An 18927-nucleotide genomic window follows, 5' to 3' on the forward strand; every position below is an offset into this window, starting at 1 on the left:
GATGGAAGTGCATGATGACAAGGGATTCAGTGCAGCCTTGGATTAGAACTTGCCCAAAGTCCTTGCTTGTTCTTGAGGACTCGCTGGAGGTTTCTTATGATGGCAGTTTAAGCCTCTGTCTTCTACTTTCGGTGAGATTCCCTGGCAGGACCAGACCGAGAATGAGGTGACAGCGGAGTCTCTCTATGGCATGTGTCTTTCTTGCCTTCCTACTTGCCTTGAACAGATGGGAAGAAGTTGGTGTTAACCTGTGTGCTTAGTTAAGAATGTCGGCGCCAATAACCCCATGAAACTAGCTACCAGTTGGTGACACTCACCAAATGTCCTGCATTGGGGCTGAAATTGCAGGAAAATAAAAATCTTTCATGTCCCACAGAGAGTTGGAGGATCCCAGAAGTTAAAGAACAAGTTCAATGTCAACTTGTCTAAATAAAATTTGCCCTCAATAGCACCCCTGACAGATGGTGGCCCCAGCTCTGCCCATCAATTCCAGTGACAGGAAACCCAACTCTGTAATATTCAAGGCAAACTGACCCACTATTGGCCAGCTCTGATGATGAGAAAATTCTTGTCTACATTCATATATGTAATGTGCCTCTCTGTTACTTCCACTGCTGATCTTAGATCTTTTCTCTGGAGGCAGAAGGGAGCAAAGGCACTTGCTCCCTTGCTTATGAGAGTTCTTTAAATATTTGAAGACATTCACTACGTCATGATGTCACCTCTTAATTTTTCCTTTAGACTAAATATAAAAAACTAACCTCCTTGAAATAGACATCAGAAAAGCACCCTAGTCACAGAATACACTAAAATCAAAGATGAGTAATTTATTAAAGTATTTATTTTCTGATTCGAGAACATATATCATTTTCCCTTTTGTTTATTTTTCCTTTTATTAAACAGTAATTACCAAGTGGATCCCAGTAGGCTCATTAAAATGTTTAACTTTCATTATTACAGGTAATACCCCTCATTTTGTAGGCCAGTTTCTTCTTGCCTGCCAACACCTGCTGTTACCTTTTATTCTGATGATTGTTAACGGAGTAATTCTGCGGTGGGGATCTTTTCAGTGTGTGACCCTGGTGAATAGCAAAGCCCTGTTCGAATTTTCCTTCCGTGTGTTGTTCATAATTCAAGGTAATCTCCAAAATGGTTGTAATGTGTCTTTTCTCATTTACATGAGAAACTGTCATTCAAAATTTTGTTTCCTGGAACTGGAGAAATTTTACAGAGCTGTTCTGAACATACACTGCACTGTACGTTTGTACCTTTGAAAGCAGGGGAGAAAAAGGAGACAGAGATTTGTTGATTCATAAAAATAAAGGAACACTGGCACATTTGGGCAGTTCTTTTTTAGTCTTAGAATTTACTGTGCATATGCATTTATTCATTCAGTAATCAATAAATATTTATGAAGGGCCTACATTACATCAGGAGCTCTGCTGAAATATTGAGGATACATTAGTGAAAGCTGCCCTCCTTGAGTTTAGGTGCTGGCTGGGGAGACTGGTAAACAAATAGGGGTTTTTGATCCCTTGCAATGTGCAGAATGGAAGGAGCTCAATGGAAGGAGTAACCATGATCACTGCTACTGTTACTACTACTACTGCTGCCACTATTGCTACTGTGATGCTACTGTTACTACTTCTATTATTACTCCATTTCTATTTTAGCCCTGCTACCCAGCAACTATAAAAGACCCTGGCCCGGGTACGGTGGCTCACACCTGTAATCCCAGCACTTTGGGAGGCCAATGCAGGTGGATCACGAGATCAGGAGATCAAGACCATCCTGGCTAACATGGTGAACCCTGTCTCTACTAAAAATACAGAAAATTAATTTGGCATGGTGGCCTGCGGTAGTCCCAGCTATTCAGGAGGCTGAGACAGGAGAATTGCTTGAACCCCGGAGGTGGAGGTTGTAGTGAACCGAGATCGCGCCACTGCACTTCAGCCTGGGTGACAGAGTGAGACTCCGTCTCAACAACAAAAGACCCTGGAAAAATTACTGAATTTACTTGGGCCTTTTCTAACCCCATAAAACTAGAGAAAACTGACTAGGTACCTGTTTCTATCTGCAAGATGGCAGTAAGTGTGTTACCAAAACAAACAAACAAAAATGGTGGAGTAGATCAGTGTACAGATATTTTGGGGAATGCTATTTTAAGCAAAGTTTGCTTATTGAAGATTTCCCTTTAGTGTGTTAACACGCATTGTGGATCTCCAAGAACATGCACCAAATTTGTTTGGCTGCCAAATATATTTTTTTTCCCGGTATCTCTCAGTATTAACAAAAACCAGTTTCTCGGAAATAACATCTCTTGTTCTGGGGAATGGATCTTTTCCCTCTCAATAAAGAACTACATAATTTTCTAAGTATTTTGCATCTTGAATGTTCTGTGACTCTACTATGTCTTAAGGTCTTCTGATATTAGGGTAACAATACATTTCAGTGTGTGTGAGATAAATAATTAACAGTGCTCCCTTAAAAAATATTTCCCACTTCAAATAATAAACTACATGGTCACCTTACCTAATACGGTGATCTTAACTCATTCTCATAGATATTTCTTGGCATATTGCTTCAGTTGCCCACAGAGTTTCTTGAAACAAAATACCCATTAAATATTGAATAATAGGAACATCTTCCCTCTCCTAACACCATCTCCTCTTAACAAATTACCACCGATTTCCTTTGTATGATTCTCTGTTAAGTAGAGAACAACGAATAGACTTATACTTCCTTAGCTGTGAGCAGAGCAGGGTCTATGGCACATCTGCTGGGCACCTCGCCCGCAATAGAGCTGTGACATATTCACAAGTCTGGGGCATGCTCTTTGCCTTCAAGGTATTACTTAAGATCTATTATTGCCTTCAAGATATTTCTTAAAACCTATTAAATCTATTGGGTGGTGTTGTGTATTTGGCAAGATAGTTTATAATGTAGAAAATGTATAAATTAACCAACAATCCCCATAATTGTTTATTATATTTATCATACATCTCTGCCTTAGGGGCAATATATGTATTATTTAGCCCGTGGAGCAATAGTCTGAATAAAAGCATGTGTGTTGGATGAGGGCTGATTGGCTCCTGAGTTTCCATATTTGTGACATCAATTTGATATTAACTTACTCCGTTTTTTTTTCACCCTTTTCACCCCTCATCTTTCCTCTTGTTTCTAGTGACAATGAGAAACTCTGGTCTCAGTGGGATGGAAATAGAGCCTGGAAGAAATGGGAAACTTTAATATCTGGATGGATTCCTTAAACAGGTAACAGAAACTATAGCCTGAAAGCCAAACTGATTTTGATTGACAAGAACCGGACTTTAAGGGGGAAATAATAAAATACATTCTTAGGGACTAAAGAAGTTGGGATTTGAATATCAAGAACTAAGCTTAGAACACTATGCACAGGATTTGTACCAAACACATTAAAGGAAAAAGAAAATCTAGATGACATCATAATTTCCCCGCCACGCAAAAAAGAAATGTGAAGGTAGAATTCGGCTGATTTGAGAATGCTGGGGGAAGACGGAAATGTGCGTGCTCTGCATGCCCCAGAAATCTTCACACCTTTTACTCCTTATCCACTAAATGCTAGGGAAGAAGAAGAAGATGGAACAGATACTTCGAGGGGATCCAGCAGCAGGAAGGTTGCACCTCACTCTCCAGGGTAAAGCCTGGGAAGGCTAATGGGCTTTTAGGGAAACTATGTTCAGCATGGCCCTGGCACCATGGAGCTTCTAGTCTGGACAGGAAATTTGAGGAGCTTTCTCTCTGGGGTTGGTGGTAGCCACGTGAATTTTACCATTCCAGCATGGTCCAAGAAATACAACCAGAAGTTCTGGAACATCCTCCTCTCTACAGGGGGACGAAAAATATACTGAGAAGCCCAGCGGATGGGGAGTTGCCTGGGGTTAGGACCAAAAGTGAGAGATTTGATGAGGTGCCAGAGAAAAAGACCCGGCAGCCGGGCAGGTCAAATGAAACCTCCGCAGGTGCCACAGTTCAACATCTACGGTTCCGGAGGGCACGTGGCAGGGAGGGGAGGAGGGGCAGCGGAGGCCGGAGGGCACAGGGGTCAGAAGCCCCTGCTCTGATGCCAGGACAGTACGCGTCTCGTTGGACACAAGATGAGAGATTGGAGCAAATGACAAGAAAAAGAGAAGGGGAGAATTTTGAGTCAAGACTGTTTATTTAAGGGAGACCTGTTTAAATTGCAAGCGATTGCAATTGTGGAACTGACGATTTTAAACAAATTTTCCCACCATCTCCCTGAAGTAAAAGCTTGAAAAATAAAGTCCACCTGGGTGGTGACTGTCAAGACAGGCCCTGCCCCGTGGGCACTGGCTGAGGAATTTGGTGTATTCCACACATGCCGGAGTTTCCAAGGAGGAAACGTGTTTGAAGTCCAAAGAACACGGACGGCCTCTGCTTGCTAATCAGGTAAAATATTCATCCGAAAAAGCAAGATTTTGTTGTAGATTGTAAACAGAAGTTTGACCTGCTCTAGCTTCCTAAGAATGAAGTGTTTTTATGTGCATATTTCTGTAGGGTTTGTAGCTTAATGAGGTCTTGCCTTGGAACCTGATGAACATATCACTTCCTTTGAACTCTGTGGGTAAATGGAATCCTCTGACAGTCCATCTGTTTTCTATTTCGGTTTTCTGCCTTTTGGTTTCAAAGCACACGTTCCCCGTGACCTGTTACCTGTTGCTGACCCTTGTTCCAGTGCACAGCGGTCTCTCGCGCATCCCCACCCACCCGTCGGGTTGGGAACTGGTCAAAACCATCATCCTTCCGTTTTGCCATCATGGCATTGAAGGGTATTTAGGGTTTTGAGTTCGCTGAATTTAAACTGATACACCTACAGCCATAGCTGGCTTTAAGAATTAACTCTTCTATTGAAAAGTAAGCGTAAATTGGATTGTTTATAAATTAAATCGCTTAAATTTATACTAAAGCGGCCTGAGGAAAGAAATCTACTTGTCAGTTCTTTTGAAAAAGAAACAAATTACTGTATGGATTGTTAATTACCATTTATTCATTGATCCAGTCAAGCACCTTTTTTTTTGTGTAGGGCACTGTGCTAGGTGCTTAACTTATCTTTGCTCTAAATTCATTTTGCCAAGTACGGAGTTTGCACTAAGATATCCTTGTTGCTGTCCTCTGTATAGTGATAGAGGGGTCCCATCTAAAGGATGACCAGAGAAAATGTACAAATATATATTTTAAAGAAGGTGATAGTCTTCCCTTTGCGCGCTTTAAAATCCCTACCTCGTTATTTTTTGTATTTCACCTCTACTCCAAAGATCCCTGAATTGCTGGAAGCAGTACAAACTTGGCCAAGTCAGTTACATGACCAGGCAGTGAGCGTGGATTTTTGTGCCAGCTTCCATAGGTGGGCCTGCTCTCAGAGGTGGGATCACTTCCTGCTCTCAGAGGGAGGATCACTTCCACCTCACATTCTTTCTTTGGCAAGAATTTGAAAGCTGAAAAAGAACAATGGCATTTTGGCCCGTCACAAATTTCAGCAGAGTGGATTATTTCTTATTAAGCTGTTGGAATTTTGTTTTTTCATTCAGTGAACATTAGTGCCTACACTGTGTCAAACACTCTTAGATGTTGTGGATACACAGATATACCTGAGAATAAGACTGTCTTCAAAGGCTTCATGGCTGATGGTGGGAAACAAACACATGACTAACTCGTTAAATGCACCATTTATTTATTTATTCAACAACTCTTTATTAATGCTTATATGGTAGAAGATAAATATTTTATTAGAGATTATTTACAAAGTGCTTGGTGGAGAGAAATGAGAGACTTCACTTGTCATGCGGAGGTGGGATGGGAACTGCAGGGAGCTATTAGGATCAGCTTTTAGAGAAGAAGATAATGGAATTGAGCCTTGAAATCAGGTGGGGAAAGGACTACAAGCATCAGCATCGAGGTTTGGCAGGTGAACGTGGATAATGAGGATAAATAATATACAACCGTGTCTTAGGCTAAAATCAAATTCCTGCTCAGGAATTAGGGGCATAAGCGAATAAGCAGGGGGGATCTTTATTTCTGTAGGGGCTGCTTTGCCAGAAACCTCGAATAGTACCTCTAGCAGATTCAGCTTTTATTAATCACTCACTCACTATTTGGAATCAGCCACTTTTTTTTTTCTTTTTTGAGACGGAGTCTCGCTCTGTCGCCCATGCTGGAGTGCAGTGGTGTGATCTTGGCTCACTACAACCTCCGCCTCCTAGGTTCAAACGATTCTCCTGCCTCAGCCTCCTGAGTAGCTGGGACTACAGGCGCATGCTACCATGCCCAGCTTTGGAATAAGCCATTTCTAGTCATTAAAGAGTGGTATTCATCAGCTTTGATTGGCAGTTTTACCAGGTTCTGCCAGTTCCCTAATGCCCATCAGATACTCACAGTGCACTTAGAATAAAGACTCCACTGCTGTATTAGTCAGTTTTCACGCTGCTGATAAAGACATACCTGAGACTGGGTAGTTTATAAAGAAAAAGAGATTTAATGGACTCACAGTTCCACGTGGCTGGGGAGGCCTCACAATCATGGCAGAAGATGAAAGTCATGTCTTACATGGTAGCAGGCAAGAGAGAATGAGAACCAAGTGAAAGGGTTTCCCCTTATAAAACCATCAGATCTTGTGAGACTTATTCACTACCATGAGAACAGTATGGGGGAAAATGCCCCCATGATTCAATTATCTCCCACTGGGACCCTCCCACAACCCGTGGGAATTATGGGAGCTACAATTCAAGACGAGATTTGGGTGGGGACACAGCCAAACCAAATCAGCTGCCCAGACTGTTTTGCCACTCTCGGTGGTCATCTGATGAAGCTCTGGCCAGTGAATTTGGGTCTTCCAGGAAGGTGCGTTCTGAGATCTGACCTACGGGGAGGTGTTCCCCTTGGGTTCTCCGTGTCCTCTTCACTGATTTTTTAGCCACTGGGCACAGGAAGCACAGTGCCTGGAATCCACAAAAGACTTTTAGGGGCTCTGAAAAAGTTTTCATTCTTTTTAAAATCAGAAGGAAAAAATGAATAAAGAAAATGTTTTACCATAATATTAATATGCCTGTCTATACGAATATAGCCATAAAATATCATTTTTAATATTTACCTGAGGATTCATGAAGGCAAAAGTGCCCAGGGCTAGCAAAAGTCAGAATGCAGCTCTAGTTGGAGCAACCCTTTGAGGAGAACAGAGCGAGTAGGCGGGGCCACCATGCAGCACTCAGCAGCTCACCTGCAGATGTCAAGTGTGTGCTGCGTACACCCCCATGTGTTTCAGCTGCTGTATGAGGGTTTCTGTTGTATGCAGCTATTTGAAATTTCTAATGAACACAGCCATTCCTCCCCAACTGGCCCCTGCCCAGCTTCTAAGTGACTGAATGGAAATGGTAGCAAGGGAGCTTCCCTGACTGTGCACACACCCCAGCACCTCTCACAGGATTGGCTGAAGAGCTTTGCTATTTAAGGTTGGGTCAACAGGATATTGCACTCCAGGATTTTTTATTTAAATTTTTTTTTCAATGTATCTCTCTAGTGTAGGGCTATGGCCCAAAAGTGGGCTTAGTAGTATTGCACCTATGCACAAATCAATTCCAAACAACATTTTGGAAGTTTTAGATGTTTTCTCACTTCAAAATCACCCAGCAGAGGAAACTGCCTCTTTTCCTATGGACGATCTACTTAAGGAACAAGTGTTTTTCTCCTCGATAGGCCCTAGCGTCCTTTCCTCAGTCTCCCGCTTCATTTTTAAAGCCAACGCTGGGCTCTTATTCTGCCCTGCACCCTCATATCCCGTTGGCACCTGGCTCAAGTGCAAAAAGCCCCTAGTCCGCACGTAATCTCATTTAAAGAGAAGTAACAAAATTCATCTGAGCTGACTTCTTTGGAAACCGGTGATTTCCACCTCTTTTTAAGCTCCTTCCAGTGCCTGCCATGGCTGGCATTAATAAGAACGCTGGCCCCTCATTTCAGAACTTTCTCTGGTTTCCTGATTTGGATATGAATGAGATGACAGTAATAAGAGGCCACCGAGATCGCAGACTCATTGAAACACGTTCTTTAGTTGAAGTGGAGAAAGGCTTGGAGAGGCTCCTTCTAAAAGAGCGTCGTCCTCCTCGGCATCTTGTAATTTATCTACATCATCTTAAAGGGTGTTTGAGAAAAGTTTGGTGGATCATAAAGAATCAGTAGAAACATTCAAAATAACAGAGCATTTCTCTCTCTGTCCTTCTGTCTCAGTTTCTGCCTCTCTCTTTCTTCTAAGCTTAGCATCAACAAGAGTAGGCCAGACTGAGCCTGTCTTGTGTTCATTTACTGAAGCAGTTTCTGTACCGCACTGGTTCTCAGTGTATCAGTGAAAGCTAAAATATCACCTTGCAACATTTTGGCTTCAAGCCTCGATCACGACAAATCTGAGAGCAGAGAAAGGTTACTTGGTAAAAGAACTATGCTTGAGCAAAGGGAGCCTGATTATTGCAGAGAAAATGAAAGAAAAACATACTAAAGTAGGTCTCAAATGGAAATGGAGGGAAGGAGAAATGAGCCTTCATTTGTGAAGGAAAACGAAGAGACAGAATTAGAATTACCTCAAGGTGTAAACTGTAGACCAGATGAATCAGAAGCACAGAAATATTCAAGGGCATGTGCAAAGATGGGAGGGTGACGTGTCGCACGGCGCACACACACAGCAGAATGTGGGTCGAACGTGCCCGGCAGGCTGCAGGCCCAGGAAACCCCCGCATTCCCGGCCTGAATTCAGTCCAGAGGAGGCTGGCTGGTGTTTGCTGTTGCATCATGCCTGCAGGAGAGCAAACGAGTCTTCTTTTTCTTTTGCTCCTTCCCCTCCTCTTTTCCCCTTTCCTCTCTGTCTCTTCCTCTTCCTCTTCCTTCTCTACTTCTTCCTCCTCCCAGTACTCCTCCTCTCCACTCTTTTCTGTATCTCCTCATTTCCTTTCGAGGCTGATCAGTGGCCTTATGCTGAGGAAGGCCTGCTCTGGTGTTGCTCTGTCGGCTTTATTGATATGTACTTAAGTCTTACTTTTATTATATCCTAGGGTGGTAGAAGGTACTCAATTATATCCATGAGGTCTCTGCAGCTGTTACATTATTGTTACATGCCCCATCACGCTTTATTGCCAGACAATTGACTGCTTTGGGAGCTGTACCTGTAAGGTATTAAAAAAAATAAGAAATAATGTTATTAATGGTTTCTTGGTAAGAGGCTCAACCTCATTTCAAAACAAACTTTGGGCCTTTGTTTTATTTTTTTCCAACGGAACTGCAGCATCTCTGAGTCTTGTGCAGCTGGCCAATGTGATGGCATTTATAGTGAAGGGTCCATGAATGCTTCATGACGGTGCCTCTCTCCCACTGGTGAATTATGTACATTTATGTGGCGTTAAAGCCCTCAAATGGCCCCGTGGAGGCATGGATCTCAGGGAGTTGAGGCTGCCTGAAAACGCCTTGCAGGTGGCCTCAGCCAACCCATGGGGCGAGATGTTCCTTTCCCTTTCCAAAGCACACAGTGAAGTAAAAACCAAATACCAATGCTGTTTATGTCCCCTCAAAATTCCTATGTTGAAATCCTCCCCTCAAGGGGATCGTATTAGGAGGTGGGGCCTTTGGGAGCCGCTTAGGTCGTGAGGATGAAGTGAAGCCACCTTAGAAAAGAGGCCCAGGACACGGTGGCTCACACCTGTAATCCCAGTGCTTTGGGAGGCCGAGGCGGGCGGATCACGAGGTCGGGAGTTCAGGACCATCCTGGCCAACACGGTGAACTCTGTCTCTACTAAAAAAAATACAAAAATTAGCTGGGCATGGCGGCGCGTGCCTGTAATCCCAGCTACTCGGGAGACTGAGGCAGGAGAATTGCTTGAGCAGGGACCCAGCAGGCAGAGGTTGCAGTGAGCCGAGATCATGCCACTGCACTCCAGCCTGGGCTACAGAGCAAGACTCCATCTCAAAAAAAAAAAAAAAAAAAAAAAAGAAAAGAGACCCTCACCCCTCCTGCTAGAGTGAGAAGATAGCTGTCTATGCGTGAACAGCAGGCAAACTGCAGGTGCCTTGGACTTGGACTTCTCAGCCTCCAGAATGGTGAGAAGTAAATTTCTGTAGTTATAAACCACCCAGAGTGTGCTGTCTTGTTATAGCAGCATGAACGGACTAAGACAACCAATCACAACAATGGAGAGCAAAGCAACACCCTTCCTGGGAACATGATGGAGTGTTTCCAATTGTGATGACTAGATTGCAGTTTAAAAGTATATAAATTGAGCCCTCATTTGTGCTTTTATAGTTCTTTATATAGATTTTGACCATTAAACTTATAATCACTTCATTTGTTTACTTTAAATAGTTTTGGGTTGCCCTTTCTTTATAGCCACCGTGAGCTCTTGGGGTGAAGGATAAGGCCTGAGAGCCACAGTGCTGAAAAGCATGACAAGCACAGGCTCTGGGAGATCCAAGGGCAACTCCAGCTGGTCTGCAGAGTGGCTGTGTGACTTTGGGCAAATTATAGGCCTCTCTGAGCCTCTGTCTTTTTCTGTGCAAAATCAGGCCAGTGCCTACTGCATTTGTCTGTGGTAAAGTTTCAATAATAGATTTAAACTGCCTACCTCAGAACCTGAAACCAAGTAGGTGCTCAAGAATGGTTAGCTGCGTTAAATTGAATTAAATGCATGATTTGCTTTATTTGGACACAGGCCATTGCCAGTTAAATGATTCTAACAACACCAACATAAGATATCAAAACTAAAAATCTTTTCCCTAGAAATAATGTTTCACTTCATCCTGCATTTGAAAATCCTTTATTTTATCCTGTAAGAAATTCTCTCAGAAACCTAATTTATCTAGAATTTCAAGGGCCAAGCTTAATTTCTGTAACCATATAGTTTCGTTCTGCCATAATTATATGTCTTTTAAGAAGCATTCCATGAGTTGTCCTTGTAGCCCAAATGTATCCGTTTTTGTTAACTCTGGAAAGTGCAAGTCGAGGGTATTTCACTTTTGGAAACAGGACTTGATACAATGAGCCATGAAGATTTGACATGCTGGGGTTGTGTCTCCTAAGAGAAAATCAACTCTGTAATGTGGTTCCAGACCGAGACGGGAATCACAGCGTGTCCCCTTGAGCTGACAGCATTGTGAGGGGGAGTGTGGGGAGTCATGAAGGGTTCACCATTAGGCTAGGAGGGGTGGGTTGTTCTCCCGAGAATGGGGCTGCAATGTTTTTGGAAATAAGTGGGCCCTTTGGGCTTGTCTCCTTGGTTTTGTCCAGGCTCAGTGGAGCACTGTTGGCTGGGAGGAAACATGGCCTTCGATGTTGCCCACTTGGCAGTTTCCACCATTGTTGACTCACTTAGGCTGATGGCAGCTGCCTCTGCTGGGAAGGAAGCGTTTTTCCCACAACATATTAAATGCGGCACTGGAGGATGGCTGGCTGGTCCAGGGGCCGGATCTGGCTCTGTTGCTCACAATGATTCTGTTTGGCAAGCGTTTTTAAAAAGCCTTGGTAAGTTCCAGATGGTGACCACTTGCCTCATTTATCCTCCATTTGAAAAAATTCAAAAACTATTCATTTGTTTGCATACCAAGGCAGTACAGAATCTTCTACAGTGGCATTTCGATGGTAAGAATTGGTTTTTTTTTCCTGTGATTCTTTCCTCCGTGTTGCGGTTTATTTAGCAGTGACTGGCTTCTTTGTCTGCTTTTAGAATTGGGTATATGTTTGGATCAGCTGTATGCATTAGGACCCACTGTATGCATTAGTATCAGCTGAATACATTAGGGTCAGTCATATGTATTAGGACCAGCTATATGCATTGTGGTCAGCTATATGCCTCAAGGTCTGCTATATGCATCAGGGTCAGCTATATGCACCAGTTATGTGCATTAAAAACAGTTATATGCGTTACAGTCAGCTCTATGCATCAAAGTCAGCTGTATGCATCAGGGTCAGGTACATGCATCAGGATCAGCTCCATGCATCAGGGTCAGCTCCATGCATCAAGGTCAGATATATGCATCAGGGTTGGCTGTGTGCGTCAAAGTCAGCTATGTGCATCAGGTTCAGGTATATGCATCAGGGTTAGTATATGCATTAAGGTCAGCTATATGCATCAGGTCAGCTATATGCATTGGGATCAGCTATATGTATCAGGTCGGCTAAATGCATCAGGATGAGCTATATGCATCAGGATCAGTTATATGTACCAGGGTCAGCTATATATGCATCAGGTCAGCTATACGTGTCAGGGTCAACTATATGCATTGGGTCAGCTATATGCATCAGGGTCGGCTATATGCATCAGGTCGGCTATATGCATCAGGTCAGCTATATGCATTAGGGTCAGGTATATGCATCAGGGTCAGCTATATGCATCAGGGTCAGCTATATGCATCAGGTCATCTATATGCATCAGGATCAGCTATATGCATCAGGGTCAGCTATATGCATCGGGTCAACTATATACATGGGGTCAGCTATATGCATCAGGTCAGCTGTACACCTTAGGGCCATTTATGCACATGAAGGCCAGTGATCTGCTTGTCCCTGCTCTTTCATCTGGCAGCTCTTCCCCAGCCAATGATCTATGAATGCCTACCTGAAAAGTGACACCTTCTGTGGGGCAATTTATAATCCCTGCTGCTTTGCTCGATAGTTTGAAACAAAGCTACATATAGGACTTATTTGCATGAAACACATAATGTGGGTGGCCCAACTATGGGTATTCCTCCCCACCACCTCCACTGAAAGGCCCTAAATCCACATTTGTCACACACCCACCTGCTATGAGAATACAATTAAATACCAAATTCTATTCAAGTTTATTCTTTTAAAAGCCCCAGAAAAGCTTTAAAACCAGACACCAACAAAGCCAATGAAAAGAAAAGAAAGTTTTATAGTAAACCAGGGAAAAGTATAAAAGAAAAAATATAAAAGAAAAAAATAGGTAAGCAGCATGTTGAAAAGACAAGAAGTCTTTCCAGAAAAGTAAATCAATGTAGAAAAAGGAGTCATTCAGAAAACGTTGACGTATCATAAGAGAAAAATAGTAGGTAAAGAATTAAATTGACAAAAAGTCAATAAGAAATGTGAAAAAAAATCGATATAAAGCAGCTCACACACAGTGCAGAATTGGAGGTTTCCATTGCTAAAGAGGCCTTGCTCGGACTGAACAGCAGCCCAAAACCAAGGCCAGGGGTTCCTATGCTTCCAGGATGCCAAATGCTCCCCTAGGAATGTGATCATTCAGATTGGGTTCTAAAGCTGAAGGGCTTTACTGCTTTTCTAATTTACTAGAAATACACAAATACAACTAAGGAAAGTGAGAGAGAGATCGCTTTTTGAAGGCAAATTCCTTTTCTCTCATCCCTAGCTCTGCTGGCCAGAGCACAGGTTGAATCTCAAGAGGACCCTGAACTCTAGCAGGAGAGCCTAGAGCAGGTCTCTGAGTTTCTTACAGAGCCGTATGGAGCTGCTACTGTTTCCAAAGGGGTTTCAGTTCTCTCCAAGCATCCTGACTATATGACCATGAGCTACTGCTTAACAAACAGCTGCGGTGGGCTTGGAAGGCATGGGTTCCTGATGCAGGCCTCTAGAAGGTTCCAGTGAGGTCCTGATGGGCCCCCTACAGCATCCTCATGGTCATGCTGTGTTCTCGTCTCGAGCAAGGAACCACTGCCATTATGGCAGGGGGCACCACTTATGACATTTGCAAACCCATTAGCATTGCTGTAGTTTATAAAAGCCTGATGGCAGTGGGAAAAGAAAAGGTTACAGGGAAGCTATAAAGGAAAGAAGAAAATTAAGGAGAGCTTTCTCCTTTCACTTCTTGCTTTTGTGGCTTTTGCCCTTCCCTGCACTCTGGAATTACCATTGTTGGCAAAAGTGATTGGTTGAGTTCTTGAATATAAACATGGCTGGACTTCTCTTTATATTTGTGGAGGAATTCCCAATGTCCGGAATTTGTAATATGAGTTTTTGATTTATAATCAGAATTTGAGGGATAAGTCTAAGAAATGACTATAGGAATTGATTATGGATGAGTAGTATTTGTCAAGTTTACAGATTTAGTCAGGAAATGCTCATTAAGTTTCTATCCTACTCCAGGTTTAGGTATTGGGAATGGAGCACAGAAAGAGGCAGACAAGTGCCCAGTACTAGTAGAGCTTCTATTCCAGTGGGGAGAAGTCAACAGTCAAGATAGAAGTCAGGGTAATGCAAGTCGTAGGCCATCAGAACTGCAAGAGACACCAGCTGTCTGTAATGCAATAGAGTGCTGCGGTGGCCATGTGAGTCTGACCAAAATAAGGAGAAGGAGTCAACAGTAAGAACGGGGAGAGCTGCTGAGAAGGCTTCATGTGGGAATGGATTTATTCTGCTTGAGCAAAAGAAAGCAGGCCGGGTAGGCTAGAGTGTAGGCTAAGACAGAGGGACATGTGACATGAGCTCCAGAGGGAGGCGGAAGCCCCGTAGGGCTCTCCTATAAAAATAGATTTGCAGATGATGGATAACTAAAGCTGTCACGAAAACCTTGATGTGGAGCTACCAATACTGGGCAATGACTGCCGAGTACAATACCAGGCTCTTTTTGTTCATAATTTCTAATCTTCAGGCCGGCCCTGGTAGGCTTTGTAATCCTCATTGTGCAGATGAAGAAACTGATTCTAAGAGGGTTAGTTGTAGGTCATCCAGCTATTAAGTGGCAGAGCTAGGATTTGAATATGGGCCTACCTTACATAACACCTTGGCTCAGAACCCTACCTGGGGGCTCTCCAGTCCCCTGTGGAGCTGGCTTGACACGGTGCCTGGCTCCTCCAGGGATTCGGATTCTGTAGGTCTGGGGTAGGGCCCAGAGACACATGTATTTTTCAGAATCTCCTTAGGGCATTCAAAAGGTGGCTGCAGTTTATAGCAGGACTATAGTTGACTCTGTTATTTTCCAAAAAACTTTAAATAATCAAGCAATCAGTTAAGCAGACAAACAAAAATGAACAAAACCCCTAAGTCTGGTAGGAGCCAGGGGTGTACTCTTTAAATCCAGGGTCAGACAGAGCAAGCATGAGCCTATCTTCCCAGTCTAACCCGCCATGGCTCTTAGACACTCAGTAATAAAGTGGTCATTATCCTTTGTTTAAAACTCTCTTTCTCTTTACTGAGGATATCAGGCAATACCACAGACTCGCAGGAGCTGATAAAGGAATGTCAGATTTTTTTTTAAATTGGTTCTTTTTTTTATTATTATACTTTAAGTTCTAGGATGCATGTGCACAACGTGCTGGTTTGATACATAGGTGTACATGTGCCTTGTTGATTTGCTGCACCCATCAACTCATTTACATTAGGTATTTCTCCTAATGCTATCCCTCCCCCCTCCCCCCACCCCACGACAGGCCCCAGGGTGTGATGTTCCCTGCCCTGTGTCCATGTGTTCTCATTGTTCAATTCCCATCTATGAGTGAGAACATGCGGTGTTTGATTTTTTGTCCTTGTGATAGTTTGCTTAGAACGATGGTTTCCAGCTTCATCCATGTCCCTGCAAAGGACATGAACTCATCCTTTTTTATGGCTGCATAGTATTCCATGGTGTATATGTGCCACATTTTCTTAATCCAGTCTATCACTGATGGACATTTGGGTTGGTTCCAAGTCTTTGCTATTGTGAATAGTGCTGCAATAAACATATGTGTGCATGTGTCTTTATAGTAGCATGATTTATAATCCTTTGGGTATATACCCAGTAATGGAATGACTGGGTCAAATGGTAGTTCTAGTTCTAGATCCTTGAGGAATCGCCACACTGTATTCCAGAATGGTTGAACTAATTTACACTCCCACCAACAGTATAAAAGCATTCCTATTTCTCCACAAGGAATGCCAGATTTTGTACTAATAATAAATTTTTGTGCAGAAATATATATGTGGTACAGTAATAGTGAAATGACAGACAGAAGGGTTTTGGCATGGGCTGCCCATTTTCCCCTGGACCCCATCACATATGCTGCAAATCTTAGATATCTGCAGATATGTGTATGTGAAGCTTGAGCTGCAACCTGTCCATATTGTATTTTATTTTTGTTTTTGCAATTCACTCTCATTTTTATTTGCTCGGCAAACATGTTGTCTCTATTACATAATTGAAGAGCAACCAGAGGTTCCTATTAATGAATATTTAGCACTAAGGATCTGTAATCACAGATTCTTACAGGAGATGATGGAAAATGCCAAGCAACTTTAGAAGAGTTTCCTTCAGAAGAGCTGTTTCAGAGCCTGCTGTGTAAGGAGGCTGTGTCTGTTGTTCGGATTAAAGTTTGTGAGAATGAATTTTCTCACTGGTTTGAAGTACTTAATGATATTCATGATATGAATTAAAATATATACATGTTCACTTTCCTTCAAAAATATTTTTGATCTTTTACTGTGTGTAAAATCGTCTCTTAAATGTTGGGGAGGGGAAGAGAGATGAATCAGACCTGAATCCTCTTACAAGCAAGATTGTTGTCCGGGAGGAGAATAGAGACAGATAAACCAACTCTACTGTGAGGAGGAAGGTAGTGGCTGGAGGAAAGCAGAGATTGCACTATCGTAAAAAGCAGAATGAAGGACAGTTACCCAGAGGAGACAATGTTCAAGCTGGGTCTTGAAGGATGTGTGCCAACAGATGTCCCCACTTCCCATGTTCAAAACTGAACTCCTAATCTTGCCTCCTCTTCCTAGCCCTCCACAGCCCTCAGTGCTGACTGCGTCCTTCCTGTAGCTCAGGCTATACACCTGGAGTCCTCTTTCTCAATCCTTCAGCAAATTATATCTGCTACATCTTGAAAATACATCCTAATGAGGCTCAGATGGAATCATTGTCTTGTGCAAATCGTGTGTCAGTGATGAAGCCAGCATTTGAACCCAAACTGCCTTACTCCAGAACTCATTCTCTGTATTGCTCCCCAAGTGTAACATGGAGGGAGAACATTTATTTTGTGTGTAGAGGCTGATCCCATATGGAGAGGAGCATTAGCTTCAGATGGTAGATTGGGATCAGATCATGGTGGGATTTAAGCTCTAGGTAGAAGAGCTGGAATTCTATTTCACAAACCACAGAGACGTTTGATAATTTGGGGAGGCAAAGGGTGGAATCCAAATGCTACTTCTGGATGACTCATGTGGCCAGAGTGAGAGGTTGCTTGAAGAGAAGCATCTGGAAGTGGAGGCTCTTCCAAGGGTTGGGATGAGAAGCACTGAGACTCAATGAGCAACGGGACTGGAAAGGAAGCAGTGGAACTGGACATTTCAGAGGTTAGTTAAACCTAAGTTTGGAATTTATTGGCTTTGGAGGCAAGGAAGGGATGCTCAATGATCTTTTCCCACTTTCTTTGACACATAATTTACATACCATAAATGCACTGAGATTGAAGCGAACCTGTATGGTTGGAGATAGTGATGTTATTAACAGAACTTTATTTTGGAAGGAAAATGAGGGAGAAGTTCAACTGATTTTGAGGTGCTTACGGGTCGTTCTGCTGAAATTATCAAATCAGGCAGATAGAGACATGAGGATGAAGAGGGGTGCCTCAAGATTAAGCATAAGTCACTTAACTTTTATATCAGCAATATTTTGAATTAAATAATCTGAAATTTCTCCATCAGTAATCCATCACCAGACAATCTGAACAATATGTATTATATAAAAAATATTTTAATTGCAGAATTGAGCTCATCAAGCAGTAAGTTCCAGAAACTATGAATGAAGTAGAAGTCAGATCTAAGACCATGAGCTTAAAGCTGGTATCCTCAAGTGGCTATAGCAAGAGTGGAAAGTTTCAATTAAAAATGTACCCACAAGGGAGGGAGGCCACTACAGAACTTATGTGTCTTAAGTTCTGCACATAAAATAATCTCCTCTAAGGTTTTGTAAGCATAACAGTGCCCTCAAACTACTTATAGGGTTGGAATATATATTACCTATGTGGTCCAGGAGCCCATAAGGCAAAATAATTATTTAAAAAGTGATCCTAGGCTGGTAATACTCCTGGAGCACCTGATAAAATTCAACACAAAAGAGCTATAGTTTTATATCTTCATCCAAGGTTACAAAAGACTCCCTCCGATAAAGTCCAGATGAAGATGTGTTTCTGCAAGGAACAACTCCAGTATGAACAACAGGCATAGGACAGTGTAATGTTGGTAGAAGGAACAGAAACATAGAAGGATGGAAGAGAATGGAGAGCCCAGCATTAGACTGCAAGATTTCAGAAAACAGCACACAAAATTGGTAGAGAAAAGGATATAAATTCACTAACCATCATGGAAATCGGTTACTATATTTTAGAAAGGTAGATTATGTCTGTACCTCCCTCTGTACACCAAAATCAATGAAAAAGTACAACTTTCAGAAGATAATGAGAACATATTTCTGATCTTATAGTAAAAAGTGATCTCTTAAATATGATATACTAAGGACAAACCTTAAAAGATTATGAAAATTAAAACTTCTTTACAATGAGTTGACTAAAAGGGCTAAGAACATTGGAAGAAGATATTCGCAAATGCCTAGAATCCACACAGGATTAGCATCCAGAGTTTATGATGAAATCCAACAATTCAACAAAACAAACCAATTAAAAATTAAACTATATAAACACAATTTAAAAAAAGATAACCTAAATGGCCAATAATATATGAAAGGATGTTCAACCTTTTGATTTAATGCAGATTAAGGTAATAGTGTGATGTAATTTGAAACCTGGAACTCTGACATGACAAGCTTAGGTATAGGCAGAGCCGTAGGGCACCTCAGACACTGCTGCTGAGAACATTAATTGTTGCGTCTTTTGGGGAGCAATTCAGCAAAAGTAGTAATACTGAATATGGTCCTATCTGTGATACCACAATGT

At 42.3% G+C, this 18927-nt stretch overlaps 1 long non-coding RNA gene across 1 annotated transcript in view; it reads left to right on the forward strand.

Annotated features, from left to right (window-relative positions):
* Positions 1 to 11494: 11494 nt before the first annotated feature.
* The window catches only part of LOC129534108 (uncharacterized), a 132227-nt gene continuing 124794 nt past the window's right edge, over positions 11495 to 18927 (forward strand). Inside the window, exon 1 of the long non-coding RNA XR_008680532.2 lies at positions 11495 to 11665. This is a non-coding gene — a long non-coding RNA (uncharacterized lncRNA). The remainder of the gene's footprint in view (positions 11666 to 18927) is intronic.

The sequence above is a fragment of the Gorilla gorilla genome, chromosome 5 (genome assembly GCF_029281585.2).
Source record: "Gorilla gorilla gorilla isolate KB3781 chromosome 5, NHGRI_mGorGor1-v2.1_pri, whole genome shotgun sequence".
Classification (NCBI taxonomy): Eukaryota; Metazoa; Chordata; class Mammalia; order Primates; family Hominidae; genus Gorilla; species Gorilla gorilla.